Source organism: Tupaia chinensis, unplaced genomic scaffold, assembly GCF_000334495.1.
Source record: "Tupaia chinensis unplaced genomic scaffold, TupChi_1.0 Scaffold000544_1, whole genome shotgun sequence".
Lineage (NCBI taxonomy): Eukaryota > Metazoa > Chordata > Mammalia > Scandentia > Tupaiidae > Tupaia > Tupaia belangeri.
Window position 1 is genome coordinate 974,326 of NW_006160056.1, and position 19,803 is coordinate 994,128.

At 38.1% G+C, this 19,803-nt stretch overlaps 1 pseudogene; it reads right to left on the reverse strand.

The window, feature by feature from the left end:
- Positions 1-6,730: 6,730 nt before the first annotated feature.
- Positions 6,731-8,514, reverse strand: LOC102481457 (eukaryotic peptide chain release factor subunit 1-like; annotated as a pseudogene).
- Positions 8,515-19,803: the final 11,289 nt, after the last annotated feature.

Consider the following 19,803-nt stretch of genomic DNA (forward strand, 5'->3'; position numbering starts at 1 on the left):
ATAAATAAATAAATAAATAAAAATCTTATCCAGTAGTAGATACCAGAGATTAAAACAATTGTTTACAATGAGGAACATGGAGACCAGCAGGTGTTATACTGGTTGAAGTGTTGGACTCCCACATGGTTGACCACGATTTGAGTCCTGGAACTCAGTGCCAGGTGCATGTGCCTATCTGTCCAAAATCTCGGGAGGAGAATGGAGAAGAAGGGGTTGTAGCCCCTTTTCCTCCCACCAAGGAGTGATTTCTCACCTTCCCTCTTTCTCCCTGATGAATGCACATGCCCTATGGCAAAAACCTTAAAAAAATATGAAGTGGGTCAGCAGATGCTGTGGTAGTGAAGGGCACTGAACTCTCTCATGGTTGACAATGATTCAAGTCCTAGACCTGGTGGCTTGCTTTCTCACTTTCTCTCTTGCTCTCGCTCTCTTGTTCTATCCCTCCCTGGTCAAATTAAAATTAATTAATTAATTTAAAATTAAATAAAATAATTCTTTTAAAAAAAAGGAAAAAGGAATAAACTATGTTAACTTAAAACACCAAAGTGTACATTCATTAGTCAATCTTGATAAAGGATTGTGTTTACTGATTGGAGATCCTGAGTTGCCTTTTTGAAGTAATTATATCAGAAACATAAAATTAATACAAGGCTAGCTGTGGTGAGACATCACTACTGCAGTACTAAAGCTCATGGGAGTGTCCTGGGTTCACAACCTGAGGTCTCTAATACATGCTAGGCTGCACACATGTCCATGATCCTCACTGGTTGAAGCTGGGGTTGGATCACAGCATGAAGACTCTGTTGAGGGTGTGCTTCTCTCTCTGTCTCTCTCTCTCCCTATCTCTCTTCATCTCTATCTCTTTGTGTCATGGAAGAAATAAACGTTTTTAAAAGAAACATAACAATGGGAAAATAAACTTTTTAAAACATAAAAGTAATTAGATATTTATGTGGAGAATAATCACTTTTGATCAGTACCTCAAAAATTACATTAATGGTGGGGATCAGCAGTTAGCGTAAGGCTATGTCGCTGAACTCCCATGTAGCTGACCACGGTTCGAGTCCCAGACCCGGTGGCTTTAACTCATGCCAGGCACGTGTGCATGTGTGCCCAAGATCCTAAGAGGAGAATGGAGAAGGGATTGTGGCATGGCTATTCCCCCTGGGGGGTGATTTCTTGCTTTCTGTCTCTCTGTCTCTCTCTGTCTTTCTGGCGAGCGTGTGTGCCCTGTAGCAAAAACCTCTCAAAGAAAAAAAAAATTACGCTAATGGTGGACCAGCTGGTGGTGTGATGGTTAAGGCAACTGGATCCCACGCAGCCAACTGCACAGTTCAAGTCCTGAAGCTAGCAGCTTGAGAAACATGCCCTAATTTTATTCCTAGTTAATTCCTATAGGTAGTTGACACTTGTATGTCTAAATTCCTGGTTTCTGGTAACTGATAATAATTTACAGATAACATTTTGATCCAGTAAGAATTCTAAAGAAAGATTAAGTGAACTCCTAGAAGATCATTAATTACTATTTAGTATCTCTCCTTTTAGATCTTACATTTTTTTAAAGTACTGAATTAAAATTAATTATAACTTACATAATATTTTATCATGGGCTACTTCATCTCAAGCAGTCCATGTGGAAAAAAAAAAAACAGGTGGAAGTTATACTTAGAGACAGCCTCTCTTGAAAATCAATTACAAATAAAACTCTTTAAAAAAGTAAATAAAAACATTTTTCATACTATTCCTTTTGACATTATTTAAATCTCATTTACATTAACTTAATATTAGAATAAGTGATAAAATAGCACAACACCCTACCTTCTAGGCATAAGTTGAGTTCAAGACTACGCATTGCTCATTTCAGTAACTTTGAGATGCCTGAGTGCCATCCCAAATTTCATCACTGAAATTAATCACTTAAGATGAATTAACACAGGCTGAAAAGCATTTTACTACCTTTTTTAGATTTCTTAATACCAACTATTACCAAAAACCAGTCAATAAACATAAGGGGCACAAGCTTGGGAAGTATAAATTAATAAGACAAAGAAATAGTATTGAACATACATATGAAATTGGCAAAATTCAAAAGTCTGATACCAAGTGTTAGAAAGGATACAGAGCACTGAAACTCTAATACGTTACTATGGGGGAAGGGGATAAAAGTCCCTCTGGAAAAAGCTGAGGTGTTTTTAGTTAAAAAAAAAATCTGCGTACTCACGAGAGAGAGAGAGAGAGGGACAGTCATGCAATCGCTTCTCCATTCTCCTCTTGGGATTTTGGGCATGCACACATGTCCCTGGTATGATTCTCAAGCTGCTGGGTCTGGGACTTGAACCTCACAGTCAGCCATGTGGGATCCAGCTGCCTAACCTCCACGCCAGTTTTATTCTATAATAAAGCAGAAGAGCTAGTTGCTGCAGCAGTAAAACTCTATTAAGAATGTGGGATTCATATGGAAGACTGTGGATTTGGTCCCTAGATGACCCGTAAATGCTGGGCGAAAGCCATGATCCTGTTTGGCCGGGAATGCTGGCATGGGGATTGGTGGATTGTGTGGCATGAGACCCTGTTGACGGTGCTTGTCTTTTTCATGAAAGGAGTAAGTAAACTTAAAAAAAAAAAAAATGAAGATGCTTGTTCCTGATTCCCTCTACCACTGCTATGTATGTATCTAACAGAAATGCAAGCTTGGGTACCAAGAGACATAGATAATAATGTTTACACCAGTACTGTTTCCAATAAGAATAATTTGAAATAATGCAAACATCTCTTAACATCAGAAAGGATGCTATGCTATATAAATACATGAAGTGATATGAGTAATATAAAATAAACAAATTATAGTTTTTGCAACAACATAAATCAATCTCATAAATTTTATAATAAAAAGTCAAGAATAGCATGCATAATATAGTTCTGTTCCTATATAAATTCAAAACCAATGCTCACCACTTATTTTGAAACAGTTCAGTAAATAAAGTATACCTATATCCATCTATGGAACTAAAAAGAATATGCGGTAAAATGTTAAGACAAGAATTGGGAACCTAGATGAAGAGTATACAAAGGTTCTTTGTACTAATTTGCTATTTTGCTGCAGGTTTGAGATTTTTCAAGACCGAAAAGATAGAAAAAAGTTGAAAAAGCAGAGCTCATTTATATTGTTTAAGAGTGCCAACATGGGTAGTAAAGCAATAAAGAAAATAATTATCCAAACTCAGGATTGTCCCAACTCTGGGAACAAGGACAATGACTAGAGCAAAAACCTCTCCAACAACAAAAAAATTAGCATAACCAAACACACACACACACACACACACACACACAATTTCTTTGGAGAAGTTGTAGAAGGCCACCTTTTAACCTAACCTATAGGTAGGTATCTGTGATCATCCATTAATCTTTTTTTTTTTTTTTTTTTTTTTTAGATATTTACGCTATAGGGAAAGTGCACTTGCCAGAAAGACCGAGAGAGACAAAGAGACGGGAAGCGAAAAAATCACGCTCCCGGGGGGATGGCCACACCGCAGTCCCTTCTCTTCCATTCTCCTCTCAGGATCTCGGGCACACATGCACATGCACCCGGCGTGAGTTTAAGCCACCAGGTCTGGGACTTGAACTACAGTCGACTACGTGGAAGTCCAGCGACGTAGCCATTTGGTCCAGCAGATTTTATTCCTTTCTGTAGCAGTTCAGTGGGGGTTGAGGTTTTCTGTGATCCTTACTAGGTGTTGGGCTGGAAGGAGAGATTGGAGCAGAGACACTTCAGTTAAAGGATCAGGGCTAGACCCACCTCAGACATAGATGGATTCTCACAAGGTGTTGGGCTGGAAAGGAGAGCATATTTTTTAAAAAGAATTATTTACTTAATTTTATTTTTCAATTGTTATTATTTTTCTAATTCTGCTATAGGGCACAGATGCTCACCAGAGAGAGAGAGAGAGAAAGTGAGAAAGCAAGCTGCAAGATCCAGAACTCGAACTGAGGTCAGCCATGTGGGAGTCCAGCACTTTTAACCACCATGCCACAGGCTGGCCCCTGAGAGCATATTTTATATCTTTTTTATTTTTTATCGTTTTGGTTTACTGCAGCATTTTATTATCCTTACACAACGTGTTGCTGGGGTCTAATATTCTCACAGTAGAAAACCAAAATCTGTTGTCATCTCTTAAAGAATTGAGAATTGCATACATAAACCTTAAATACATTTTTTCACCCCCTCTTTTTTATGTGCTTGTATGTAATACATATCAGTATATATTGATAATGAAATGTATATCACTAAAGAGAACACATTGATTAAAGAAATTCAAAATTTTTGCATCATTTCCAAACTTAAAATAGTAAAAATAAAAACTACAAAAGGAGCTACATACCCGAAATATATTAAGTGAAACAAGCATATTCAAAACTGCAAATTTACATCCAGTTTCTCTGATCTTGTCACATCACATCAGACCTATTTACAATGGCAAAACCCTAAGGTTGTGAAGAAAGCATGTTTACTTGCTCTTAGGTAGTCTTCAAGCAGTAGAGCCCAAAGCAAAAGCCTGTTCCAGTGAAGCCTCCCACATCAGTGAACACCAAAGGATCGACTCTTTGCATTGGGGATTGAGACATCAGGTTACACATTGACAGATGGTCATTTGACCTCAGCACACAGTGTGAGAACCAGGATCTTTACATTGAAGACATACTCCATTCAAATGAAACAGGATTAGTGGAATACTAGGCAGGTCTCTAACCTGAGAACAAGGAGCTGGTTCATACCAATAAAGCTATGAGTGGCTGAGTCAAGTCAGTGAAAAATAGTCAGGCACTGAAGTGTTAGAAAGTACCCAATTTGAAAATCAAATGCACCCCACTACCCTAGTCAGTGTGAGTGATATCAGTTGACTTTTAAAACCTTTGGTCCTTCAAAATCCATTTGGTATACTTTTTTCCATTGCCACCAGTGGGAACATCCTATGCACTTTGTTCACTGTCGCCATGTGGGGCACGCCATGACCTTGTATGTCAGCTAGCTTCAAGTCCAACTTACAGCCCAGCATAAGCTTTGGATTTTCAGGCCAACTTTTAGATCCAATATAGTAAGTCCATGGTGTGAGAAGTGTGTCCTGTCCCTTCCCACCCCTGCCATTCCCACCCTCCTTCCATAATTTCTTATAAGAGGCACTTGTAAACTTCTAGGTTTGGGAGATGCTCCAACCCCACCAGGAGGTCAGGGGTTAATAATTACATGCATGTCATACATGTCTTATCCATCTTGCCTGTGAAAAACCTTGTAGTTCATTTTAAAAAACCAAAATATTGGGAACCAGCAGTTAGCGTAATGGCTATGTCACTGGACTCCCACATAGTCAACCGCAGTTCGTGTCCTGGACCTGGTGGCTTAAAACTCACGCCGGGTGCATGTGCATGCGTGCCCAAGATCCCGAGAGGAGAATGGAGGAGAAGGAATTGTGGCGTGACCATCCCCCCTGGGGGGTGATTTCTCGCTTTCTGTCTCTATGTCTCTCTCTGTCTGTCTGGCGAGCGCACGTGCCCTATAGAAAAAAACCTCTCCAAAAAAAAAAAATCAAAATATTTACATAATCTCATGCTATCCAACACAAGGAAAACACGATCACCTCCCTTTTACCAAGGAGAGATCCAAGCAAAATAAAATTGTCTTTAAATTTCTTTGCTTTCACTTAAATTTTGTTTTATTTAAGTCCCAGCAATAGCACAGAAGCTCCATTATATCCATCCCAAACTGGTTTCCAGTAGGCTAAGATTATGGGGACCCTTGTTAAAGCAACTGATGCAAAGGGTTCCCAAACACTGGGCACAAATGCATCTGCCAAACAGATGTAAATAAACAGTACACTAGCCCAAATGCTTCATGAGTCAGTTTGCCATTGCAATGTGCTTTGCATCCTTGAAATTGACAGTCTGGAGCGGGCATGAGAGTGTGAGGGAGTGATGTTGAAATTGCATCTTATTAGTTTATCCTTTTAACATTAAACAGAGAGTAAGAGAGAAATGGTTCCAACATTTCACCACACGTAATTTTTCTTCTGTAGTGTAAGTTGAGAATGCCATGTAAATGGGTCACTGCAAAATGCAGCAATTTAATTTTTCTCCAATCAACATAAGAAACAAACCTGTGTGATCTCACTTCTATTAACTTTTGAAGGCTTATAGCAGTTAAAAGGTTTGTTTTGTTTGGTTGGTTTTTGTTTGTTTCTTTGTTTGTTTTTTGCTAGGGCGCATGTGCTCGCCAGAAAGACAGAGAGAGACAGAGAGATAGAAAGCAAGAAATCACCCCCCAGGGGAGATGGCCATGCCGTAATCCCTTCTCCTCCATTCTTTTCTCAGGATCTTGGGCACGCATGCACACGCAACCGGCGTGAGTTTAAGCCACTGGGTCTGGGACTCGAATCGCAGTCGACTACATGGGAGTTCAGCGACACAGCCATTACTCTAACTGCTGATCCCAGCAGTTCAAGTATTTTTGTTGCCATGTATGAAAGTTTAAAAAAATAATTATTTTTCATAAAATATAAGAGCAACCAATTTCACCATTGAGTAAAAGTAAAAACTGGGATTCTTTTTAAAATTAGTCTAAAGTGGCATTTAGGAACTTAATCGTAGGTTTGACACCATGACAAACCAAAGTTGGGACTGGTTTTGTTTCAGTTTTCAGTATCCAGTGCTCATGGATTATGTTCTTGAAATATTCCAATTATAAGGCAGGGATCTGTTTGGATTCCACCACGGGTTTGCTCCTTGGATTGGATGCTGGAGGGCGAGGCACATTTTGCTGAACCCAGGTAGAGTAGTAATCATTAAGATAAAAAAATTAATTGTCTCCTAATTGGTATTCCAGTCCCTGGAAATCTACTCAGTACCTCAAGATACCTCCAATTCCACCAAATCCTTTCACAGGCCGGGATCCTTCTTGTGACTTATCTGTGACAATTTCCAATGTAGTTCCAAATTTTTTATAATTGTTAGCAAACCATTCCAATAGGAGCATTTTCTCAATCAGCTCTTGTTCCTATCCTGTCTCTTTGTCTGTGAAATGAGTCTTACCATTCTCTTGTTCTGGAGTTAGACAGAGAATTTTCTCTTCTGTGCATTGGCGATGAAGAATGTATCCCATTATATCCCGATTTTCATAGACTATTAGAATCTCTATAATTCCCATTTCCAATGTCTTTAGTGTATCTTCAACACCAAAACAGTGCTTGCCTGTGTCCTGGCTGACTTCATGACACCATCTTATTAATTTCTTCTCTTGAGTAAATTTCACATTGGAGAGGACTTCAATAGATAACTCAATTGCTTTGTTGAATCTACTTTCACCACAATATGATGTATCAACTAATTTTAAAACTTTTTATTGCAGGACCAGCAGTTAGTGTAATGGCTTTGTCGCTGGACTCCCCTGTAGTTGACTGTGGTTCGAGTCCCAGACCCAGTGGCTTAAACTCACACCGGGCGTGTGTGTGCATGCCCAAGATCCCAAAAGGAGAATGGTGGAGAAGGGATTGCGTTGTGGCCATCCCCCCGGGGGGGTGATTTCTTGCTTTCTGTCTTTCTGTCTCTCTCTGTCTTTCTGGCGAACGCACATGCCCTATAGCAAAAACCTCTACAAAATTAAAAAAACAAAAAACTTTTTATTATAATCTTTGATCAAACACGTCAGATTTACTTAGTTACATATTTTTAAAGAGGATCCTTCTTTTAAGTTTGTTTGTTTGTTTGTTTGTTTGTTTTAACTTGACCAGAGAGGGGCAGAGCGAGACCAAGAGAGAAAGTGAGAATGCAAGCCTCCAGGTTCAGGTCTCAAACTGCAATTGGCATGTGGGAGTCCAGTGCCCTTAACCACCATGTCAACCCAGACTTCGTTATGTTTTAAAGTAAACTGATCCAGTTAAAATGAGACCAGCCACATTCACTTTGTTTCCAGAAATAACTGCACAGCAGTCTCTGCTGCTTTCTGAACATGGTTACGTCACTTTTCCATCCTTAAAGGGGCAAAACGCCAGGCTAATGGCCCTTCTCTACTGTGTTTCTTTGGGAGACCCACAGTGAATTTGTGAAGGACTTCTCTTGTGTTTCCTTTGAGTGTGCTAGAAAGAGCACCACTACCGTCTATTACAATGAAGCCAAACTTGCTATCATCTGAAAGCAGTGCTGTGAGAGCCTCTGTATGGAATTTGTTGTCACACAAATACAGTGATGAATTAATTGTTTTGAAATGTTCAAAGTCAAGGTGGACGTTCTTTTCCTTTCCTTCTCCTATTACGATTGTTCCACAGTAAACAATAAGACCGTTTGGAGGTCCTTTGTAAATGAAATTTGAGTCTCTGTTGTACAGATGTAATGGCTTACAGGGCTGAAGAGGGGTTTATCCATGACTTAATATTACATGCAGTTCCAAATTCATCTGCTAACATTTTTGCAGATGAATTTGGAAATCTGGTCTTTAGGAGGAATGATCAGTGATATCATGCTAGTGCCATCGCCAGAAGTCCATAAAGCAGGACTTGGCTAGTGCCTGGTTGTTCTCACCTGGCCATGCAGCACTGGGCAGCCATCCTGAGGGCTCTGAAACCAAGGAGCAACAGGTGGGGTCGGAGGCTGCTGGCCGTGGTGCTCACCTGCCAGCCATGGCCAATCTCTCTCTCTCTTTCTCTCTCTTTTAAAGACTATTTAATTTAATTTTATTTCACATGAATTTTGCCAGAGAAAGACAGACAAAGAGAGGCAGAGAAAGAGCACGCTGCGAGGTCTGGGACTTGAACCATCGTCAACCACATGGGAATTCCAGCACCTTAACCACCATACCACCAGCTTCTGGATCATACAATCTCCACATTCCGATCAGTAGTACTGGGGTCTTTGGCCATTTTCTGGCCTACTCCCTAAAGGCCCAGTCCTGGGTGGCAGTGGCTGCTCCTGCCTTTTGAGGGCTCTGCAGCTACAGTGGAGGCGGCTCTGATGTAGAACAGCAGCTCAATGTCTCCAGGCAGCTGCATGTGTTGTTGTCTGCTCACATGGGGCCTGTGACATCACTTCTTCTGGGCGGCCCTTAGATACATTAAAAGGATGAGCAAATTTACAGGTGTAAATGCATACTGTTTCTATCTCAAGGCCCACACGTTCTGGCGGGGGAACATTGGGTAAAAAAGAAAACTTGGTCCAAAGGTTGGAAATCTCCCAACTGGTGAAGACTGGCCAGAGAGAAATGACAACTGGTTCAGGAACTCCTGTCCTCTTCTAGAGAAATCCCAGAATAGGCAGCTCTGAGACATTAACACCCTGCATAGATCAAGAGGTTAATGGGCACACAGACTCACTGTGCCTATACCTGTCTTCCACAAGCATGTCCTCCCCTCTGCCACCAGTAATCAAGACATATGTACTAAGGGTTTAAATCAAAGATAAGTACAGAGTTTTGTTTGTTTGTTTAGAGGTTTTTGCTATAGGGCACATGCGCTCACCAGAAAGATGGAAAGAAACAGAGAGACAAAAAGCGAGAAATCCCCCACCAGGAGGGATGGTCATACCACAGTCCCTTCTCCTCCATTCTCCTCTCGGGATTTTGGGCACGCATGCACATGTGCCCGGCGTGAGTTTAAGCCACTGGGTCCGGGACACGAACTGCAGTCGACTACATGGGAGTCCAGAGACATAGCCATTACACTAACTGCTGGTTCCCATGATTCTGCTTTTTAAAAATTATTTTATTTATTATTTTTTCACATGAATTTCGCCAGAGGAAGAGAGACAGAGAGAAGGAAAGGGAGAAAGCAAGCCACCAAGTTCGGGACTCGAACTGTGGTCAGCTATGTGGGAATTCAAGCACCTTAACCACTATACCACCCCCTGGGCCCTATGATTCTACTTTATCTCACCTTTCTTCATACCAATTATACCTCTTTGTAACAATAACTTAGTAGGGATTTCCCTGGAATTTGTGCTGTTAATTTTTAACTAATCAAATTTTATAATCATGCAGGAAAGGAGGTGGGCAAGACAAATGTCTGTCTTCTACCTTGGAGAGGCTCATGAAGTGGAAAGTTTCTCAGCCTCTGGAAAGATGTTAAAAATTGCTACTTAGTAGCCAAAAGAATGGCAAATGTCTACTACATATTTTTCTTAACTATTTTTTTCTCATATTTCCCATTCTTTGCTTAGTACCTGAAACAGCATGTTTTTTCTCCAGTTTTCATTCAGTCATTAGGTCACTCTACAAATATGTCATTGCTCTTCAGATCTACAGTTGAGTTCTTTTGCCAAAAATATGGTGTCATATTTTTTATTTCTTTTTTCCTGATAGTTTCATTTTCTTGCATGAAATAACTTTCAAGTTTATTTGATGGCATGAATTATACATCTCTAAATGGTTATATTTCTTTTTCTTCCATATTTGTATTCATTTTAGTGTCTCATTTTTTGCTATTTGTTTTCCTAAAAATGCCTGTCGGCTCATTTTTTTTTTTATATTCATGTTTATAAATGAAGGATTTGATTCACCACTATAGGTGTCATGGAGTTCCTTGGCCATATTCTAGGCTTCTTTATGTTTTATATTTTATTTTATTTTATTTTATTTTATTTTATTTTATTTTTAAGAGAGAGATTTTTGTTAGAGGGCACGTGTGCTTGCCAGAGAGACACAAGAGAGACAAAAAGCAAGAAATCACCCCTCAGAGGTGACAGCTGTGCCACAGTCCCTTATCCTACATTTTCCTCTTGAGATTTTGGGCACGCAAGCATACATGCCTGGTGTGGGTTTTAAGCCCCCTGGGTCAGGGACTCAAACCATGGTCGACTCTGTGGGAGTCCAGTGATGTAACTATTATGCCATCTGTTGGTCCCAGCCTTTTTTTTTTTTCCCTATAGAAAACTATCCCCCAAAGGGAGAAGTAAATTTAGAGTTCCACAAGCGTGGTGAGGAGGGGCTTATGGCAGCACTTCTTGTCAGGAGATAAAATTGTATTCTTACTATATTGTGTTCTTAGCCTTTTCGGAAGGTTCCACAGTTAAAATCAGACTACCTACTGACCATACTCAAACTGTGAAATAAGGACAAGATCACTATGGTCCAGTTTATCTCAGCATGGAGCTGCCTGTGCTTGTTTTCATGTTCATTCTGAGGGTCAGTTTTTACCTTTTCACCTTACTTTAGCCCAGGAGCTCATGACTGAGTCGTTTTCCATGAGTCAGAACTTTCACTTTATTTCATTCTTCTAATGGGATTTAGCCTGTAGGCTAAAGAACATTCAAGTTGGACTGGCCCAACTGTTGTGCAAGTTTCAATGAATTGGCTCACTATGTGGCCTGTGATCAATTCTGTTATTGACCTGATGACTCAAGGCTTGCATTCCTCTGAGGTTTCTAGTTCTGTCGACGGAAAAAATAAACAACTGTAAAATTAATAATTAATCATTAATGCAGTTTATTTCCAAACCAAACGTGGGTGACCTAGGCCCGGAGAAGAGGCATACATGCCTTTCTCGGGGTGATCATCTACAGGGGTTCTTTTTATTTGTTTTTGAGATAGACAACATTTAGTGAAGAGATTTTCCATTGACCTGGTCCAAAAAGGCAGGACATGCGGTTTGTAGGTTATAGGTGAGTTCCACAATTCCTAGGTTGGTGATTGGAACGGAAGATCTGTGTCTTGGAAAGGGATTAGTTAAAGAAAGGCTTAATCTATATCTCAAGGAAAAGGGAAGTTATGTGTCTTGGGACAAGATAAGCAAAAGAATGTACTGTAATCGGTTGAAAATATACATCTCAAAGATACTATGCCAGGGACAGGAGGTAGGAAGAATCCTGTTAATAGAAAATAAATGGTCTGTTAATGTTTGTGGCATGACTTCCCCAGTCCCTTTTGAAAAGATTTTGGAAAATAGGAAAAATAGTCAGACTTCTGTCCACAGTTCTCATCCTATTTACTGAACATTTTCAAGAAATTCTTCAGGTTTAAATATGACAACGACATGCTTGTTTGTCTCCAGCGTTATTATTACAGGTTTATCCTTAGTGTTGTATCATTCCTGTTTTTCAAGATGATTCTATGAATGTGGTGACCACTTTTGTTTTTTTCTAATACACGATGGGTGAAAAAAATCAATGGGAAAAATAATCAGGCTAGCTTAGACGAAATAAACAAAGATGCATTGGTCTGATTGAAAATTCGACTTTTTCATTGGCATATTTGGAATTTCTGATTGTGCCAATAGATTCCTGGGCAATGGCATCTTTACCATGATACTTTAAGAATGCAAATTATTGGGACCAGCAGTTAGTGTAATGGCTATGTCGCTAAACTCCAATGTAGCCGACAGCGGTTCGAGTCCCAGACCTGGTGGCTTAAACTCACGCCCAGTGTGTATGCGTGCGTGCATGCCCAAGATCCTGAGAGGAGAATGGAGGAGAAAGGATTGTGGCATGGCCATCTCCCCTGGGGGGTGATTTCTTGCTTTCTACCTCTTTGTCTCTCTCTGTCTTTCTGGCAAGTGCACACACCTTATAGCAAAAACCTCTCCAAAAAAAAAAAAAAGAAAAGAAAAATGCAAATTATCATTTGATGTTTGTATAATTTATTTGAGTACTTTTGAGAAATAATTTCTTAGCTCCTTTCTGATCAATGTCCATTAATATTTTATGTTTATTAATATAAAACATATTAACATAAGTGTATATTTTTAAATAATAAAAATATTGAATATGGTTATTTTTGTAAGGTGGAATTTTGAGTGATTTTGATTTTCTTAGTTTAGATTTTTTTTCTAAATTTCCCACAATAAATGTATGCAATTAATAGGGGAGACATTTTAAAATAAATGTATTTGCTTTTGTTTTCTTTCAGTCTGCTAGACAAATGTTATACCATACCAATGGCTATATACAGACGTAAATGCATCTTAAAGCAGTAAATTTAAGGTATGGAAAATCTAAATGTATTAATAGCTTCATATACTGGTTGCATAGAAGTTTATTTTGTGTGTATTATGGTGAAACATGTAAGTTTAAAACTTCATGCATTATTTCTTCTCTGCTTTTCCCGCCAGCTGACCTTCAAAACACCATATTATTGAGATGACTCATGAGAATCAGTGTGAAACAGAACATGTTTCTGCTAGCTTTTTTTCTCTCTTTAGACTATTTAGTACTCTTTGGCAGTACTGCATAAAGGCAGAACAAGATTATAAAAACTGAGATTAGAAATTAGTCCTGTCAGCACACCTTTAAAAAACTATAATTTTGTTAGGAATGTGCAACAAAAGAATCAATGTTAACTATTCATTTAACAATAACATTTATTATGCAGAAGAAATAACACGTTACCAGCATTATAAGATGAGATCATTCCTAAGTCCTCTAAGGCCGAACATAGCAAATACAGAGCTTTGTGGACTTCATAATAATTTAGCTTACCACCCACATTCCTCAAACTTTCCTATAATTATATGAAAATTATGTGTACAAAGATTATTGTATGAAGATATTATGGCATTAGCCTTTTCTTTTTTTAAATATTTGTGACTCATCCTCTAAAAGTGACTGTGAAATCAAGGACAGAAGAGGGTTCTGATGAAAGTAACATTAAAAGACATATTCAACTTCGGACAAAGGAGAGAATACAGAATATTAATGTTTTTATTTGCTATAGAAAATAATAGGTAGGCAAAACTTGGGCTAGCAGATGGCATGGAGGACAAGGCATCTAGATCCTACATGGCTGACATCGCCAATCAAATCCTGACACAGCCCCTTAAAAAACACATGGTGTGGGGCCAACAGGAGGCTAGTGGTTAAGGTACTGGTTTTCCACATGGCCAACTGTGGTTTGAGTCCAGACCTGGTGGCCTGAAACTCACACCAGGTGCACGTGCGTACATGCCCGGTATCTCAGGAGGAGAGTAGAGGAAAAGGGATTGCTGCATGGCCATGCCCCCTGGGGGGGTGATTTCTTGCTTTCTGTTTCTCTCTCTCTCTCTGTTTCTCCAGCAAGTGTATGTGCCCTATAGCAAAAATCTCTCAAAAAAATAAAGGAAAGGAAAGAATGGAGTGCTTATGCCTGTCCAAAATTTCAAGAAGAAAGGATTGTGGCATGGCCACTCCCTCTTAGGGATGCTTTCTCACTTTCCCTCTCTCTATCTCTGTCTGTCCCCAGCTGAGTGTGCATGCCCTATAGCAGCAAAAAAAAAAAAAAAGAAAAAAAAGAATAGGGAAAACTTAAAAGTGAGACAAAAAGGGCATTCCATGTCCGTTCAGTGTCATATTGGAGTGACAGCCACCTATGGATTATCTGGTCCTCAAACTTCACTATGCATTCAGGATCACATGAAATACTTATTAAATCATAGATCATTGAAAACCTCCCAGAGTTTCAGATTATGTAGATCTGCCATGGGGTCTGAAAATGTTCATTTCTTTTTATTTTTAAAATTTTTTTAGAATTATTTTATTTGACTTCATTTATTTATTTAAATTTGACCAGAGTGGGACAGACCAAGAGCCACAGAGAGTGAGAGAGAGGGAAAGCGAGAAAGCAAGCCACCAGGTTTGGGACTCGAACCATAGTTGGCCATGTGGGAGTCCAGCGCCCTCAACCACCATGCCACCTGCTGGCCCCAAAAATGTTCATTTCTAATAAATTTCCAGGAGATGCAGAGCTGCTAATCCAGAAACTACAATTTCAGAATCACTGATAGGTGATATCTGCTTAGACCTACTGTACACTATTAATTTTCCCAGGCATTAATTTATAGACTTTTGTTCAGTAAAAATAGAAAGTTTCTGTCCTGAGAAACAGATAACACTAAATATTATTGCTCTGTCAGACATTACCAGTTTTATATCTTATCCAGCTATCTTATCTGAACACTTCTGTGTGTGTGGGAATGCGTGCATGTGCACCTATATCTATAATACATCTCCTCAAATATTCCTTTTTTTCTCAAATATTTCTGGTTTTAACATCTCACTTATGAATGAGTTCGAAAACATTTGTCATCCCATGGTCCTTTTATATTTGTGTTTTTACTAAAAAATTATCCTTTACTTTTCTAGAAATTATACTTTAACACATTTAAATGAATCATTTTTTACTAAGTTTTGGTGCACTTCTGGAATTTATTATATAATTTTAATCAGATATTGTATGCAGAACATCAAGGAAACATCTTTTAGCTAGGAAAAAATAGATATTTTGTGAAACTCATTAAATTACTTTAAAATTGGTACCAGAAGGTGGTGTGATGTTTGAGGTGCCAGACCAGGCAGCTTGATACATGCTAGATACATGCTAAATGCATGTGCGTGTGTATATGTGCCAAAAATCCCATGGAGAGAATGGAGGAGAAGGTACTGTGGCATGGCCATCCCCCCGGGAGGTGATTTATTGCTCTCTGTCTTTCTATCTTTCCAGTGAGCACATGCTCCTATAGTAAATATCTCTCTCTCTCAAAAAAATTACTTTAAACTTTATGTTATTTCAACAGACTTCCTTTTATTAGCTCACATTTATGTGCGTTAACATTTTCTTGAAATTTATTCAAGAAGCTGTGTTATATGATGATGATTATTCATCCAAAATAATTTTTCTTCATTTTCATGTTTATTGATGCTCTTGTAGAGTCCTTTTTATGTTAACATGGAAATCTCCAATATGGCTCTGTATATTCTTCATAAAAATTGGCTGACACCCATGTTAGGTCATTAAAAAACACATTTTAGCATAGAGAAATAATAGCTGAATATGAGAGTTAGAAATGTATCTGTGTATCTAGAAATTAAGTAGATATCTGAGTTCAGAAATATCAATTCTACTCCCAATTTATAACTAATTTCTTATGAGTCTTGGGAAATCATTAGGCATTTTCATTCTTTTGCATCATTGTTTACTAAGTATTGCAATGTTTGCAGAAATATGATACAGCAATTTACTGAAATTATGGGAAATATTAATAAATTATATGTGTGAAAAATTTAGTATTAAAAATTATAAATTTTGGAGGGGAAGCAGCAGGTGACATAGTGGCTAAGGCACTGGACTCCCATGTGACTGACCACAGTTTGAATCCTGGACCCAGCAGCTTGAAAATCTTGCTGGGTGCAAGGGCGTGCATGCTCAAAATAAAAGGAGGAGAATGAAGAAGAAGGGACTGTGGTGTGGCCATCATCCCTGGGAGGGTGATTTCTCACCTTCCCTCTCACCATCTCTGATGAATATATGTGCCCTATGGCGAAAACATTTTTAAAAATATAAATTTTCAAACCACTCTGAAATATTATTTCACACACATTTAGATGGCTACTATAAAAAAATTAACAAGTCTTAGGAAGGATGTGGACATATTGGAACTCTTGTATCTAGTTGGTAGAAATGTTAATGATGCCAACATTATGGAAAACAATATGGTGGTACCTCAAAAAATTAAAAATAACATTACCATGTGATCCAGCAGAGTAGTAGAGGAGAAAAAAAGTAGCACGATAGAGTAGGCAAAGATTTCTTGATTAAGTTCCCTAAAGCTAAGCCAATAACATCAGAATAGATAAGTGGAATTACATCAAGCTAAAAAGCTTCTGCAAAACAAAGGAATTGAGTAAAGAGATAACTTACAGAGAATACACTCACAAATCCTTCGAAGGATTGACAAGCAGAATATATAAAGAAGTCAAATAGCTCACATGAAAAACAAACAAAAACATGAAACTTTTTTTTTTTTGAGAGAGAGAGTATTGCTATAGGGCACATGTGCTCACCAGACAGAGAGAGAGAGAGACAGAAAGAGAGAAAGCAAGAAATCACACCCCCTCCTCCATTCTCTTCTAGGGATTTTGGGCATGCACACACATGCACCCAGAGTGAGTTTTAAGTCGCTGGGTCCAGGAATCAAACTGCAATCAACTACATGGGAGTCCAGCAATGTAACCATTGTGCCATCTGCTGGTACCAACATAAAACTCTTAATCTAATTTAAAAAATAGGCAATAGAACGATACAGACAATTCAAAGACACAGGAATGGCTAAAAAGCATATGGAAAAATGTCCCAAATCTTTTATCATAAAAGAAATGCAAATCAATACCACAATGAGATATCACTTAACCTAAGTATTAATGACTATGATCAAAAAACAAAGAGTAACAAGAGCTGTCAAAGTTAAAAGAAAAGGGAACACTAATGTACTACTGGTGGGACTGTAAATTAGTACAGCCACTATGGAAAAAAGTATGGAAGTTCCACAAGAATCTAAACACAGAATTGCCATATAACCCAGCAATCCTGTTTTAGTGAATATATCCAAGCAACAGAAAATCACTCATTTGGAGGGACATTTGCACATCCTTGTTTTATTTCAGCATTATTCACAATAGATAAATCATGGAATCAACCAAAGTGCCCAACAGCCAATGAACAGAAAGGGAAAATATGGTACATATGCACAACAGAATACTACTCAGTCATAAGAATAACAAAATCCTGTCAGTTGACATAAAGTGGATGAACCCAGTAGATACAATGCTAATAACTGGGACTAGAAAGTGGTGGTGAAATAATCCAATCTATGAAAGACAAATGCAGAATGTGCCCACTTAACATATATCGAAAGTCCACAACAGAACTGAAGGACATGAAAAGTATCGAGATTGGAGTAGTAGATACTAGGAGCTTCATGAGGTGGCAGGATTTCATGAGAAAATGTTGAATGGACAGAAGAATGCATATAAATATGGGGAAGAGGCTATAAGATGGTATATCACAACAGAGTAAACAATAAAGACAACTTAATACATATTTTTAAAAGTAGTAGAATTATTAACATATGTGCACAACATACCCAAAAGAAATGAAAACATGTTCACACAGAAACTTGTATACAGGTGTTTACAGCAGCGTTATTCATAATAGCCCAAACCTGGAAACAATCTAAATGTCTGTCAATTGATGAATGGGTAAGCAAAATGTGGTATATCTATAAAATGAAATATTATTGAGTCATAAAAAGGAATGGACTGATGCATGCTACAATAGGAATGGATCCTGAAAACATTATGTGAAGTGAAAGAAGGCAGACACAAAAGTCTGCTGAGGATTCCATTTATATTAAAGTTTAGTACAGATGAATCTATAGAGACAGAAAGCCAGTATGACTGCCTACTTCTGTGAACACGAGGGGTTTGGAATGTGATAGATGAAGGATATGAGGGTCTGGGGGTAATCAAAATGTTCTGAAATTGATTGTGGTGAGGGTTATATAACCATGAATACACTAAAAACCACTGAATTATACACTTTAAACCAGTTAATTATATGCTGTGAGTTATGTCTGAATAAAGTTATTTTAAAAATGGAAAAAATCCATTAATTTGAAAAGTGTACAACATAATGTAATGTTCAATACTGAAGAAGATGAATATGTGCATATTATTATACACTATATGCATGCCTTTAAAAAGCTATACTATAGCACACAAAGATATATATTGATTGGGCCAGCAGGTGGCATGGTGGTTAAGAAGCTGGATCCCACATGGTCAACTCTGCAGTTTGAGTTCCAGATCTTGAAAAAACATGTCAGACACGTGTGCATGCGTGCCCAAAATCCAGAAAGGAGAATGGAGAAGAAGGGATTGTGGCGTGGCCATCTCCCAAAGTGGTGATTTCTCACTTTCCCTCTCTCTCTGTCTCCCTCCAGCCAGTACACACACCTTATGGCTAAAATCTGGGGGGAAAAAAAGATACACATTGATTATATGTAAACTAGAAATCATAATTTAAATACATATATACATATAATAAAAAATAAAAATGAATGAAGAAAAAAAATTCAAGTACTGTTACCATGTGATCCAGCAGTCTCCCTTCTGGGTAAATATGTAGAAGAATTGAAAGAAGGATCTCAAAGAGATATTTTGCACATTCATGTTCATAGCAGATTATTCATAAAAGCCAAGAGGTGGAAGCATCCAAATACCTACCAATGAAGAAATGGATAAACAAAATAAGATATATATATATATATATATATATACACACACATGAAATATTATTCAGCCTCTAAAAGAAAGGAAATAATTTCATATGTATCTACTAGTCAAATTTACAGAAACAGAAAATAGAATCCTGGTTACTAAGGACTGGCAATGGGAGGAAATAGGGAAGTGTTGTTTAATGTGGTATAAAGTTTGTTTTGCAAGATGAAACATTCTAGAGAGCTACTGCACAGCAATATGAATTACTTAATGCTATGGAATTGTACACTTAAAAGAGTTTAAAATGGGACATATTATATATTTTTTTAACTACAATTTAAAAAAAAAATACCTCTTTTGAATAGGATTAACTTTATGGCTTTATAAGAAAGAAGCTACAGAAGTATAATTCCAGGCTCATCTCAGGATTACCTTCTCCCATCGTGTCTCTTTTATTAACCTGTTTCTACTCCTCCTTAAACGCCATAGTTGGAACACCATTCCTTGTGGTTATGAGCATATGTGCTATTGTGCAGAAACACTTAACTGCCTATAATCAAGCATTTACATTTGTAAATGCATTTATGACAGATTGTTGAGAGTAGGTGCTGATAGAATATGGAAAGGACAAGGGCAGAAGAATAAAGGGTCTCTGATGAAGAGAGAGTAGAGTCAGGTAAAGTCTGATTATTTACCAAAAACTTCATCCACTTAACGCCATGTCAGGCCTGCAAAAATATTTTCTTTTCCTATTTCCTGTTGCCCTGAGGAAAGTTGCTGTTTCCAAAGAAAAAGGCCTTTTATGCA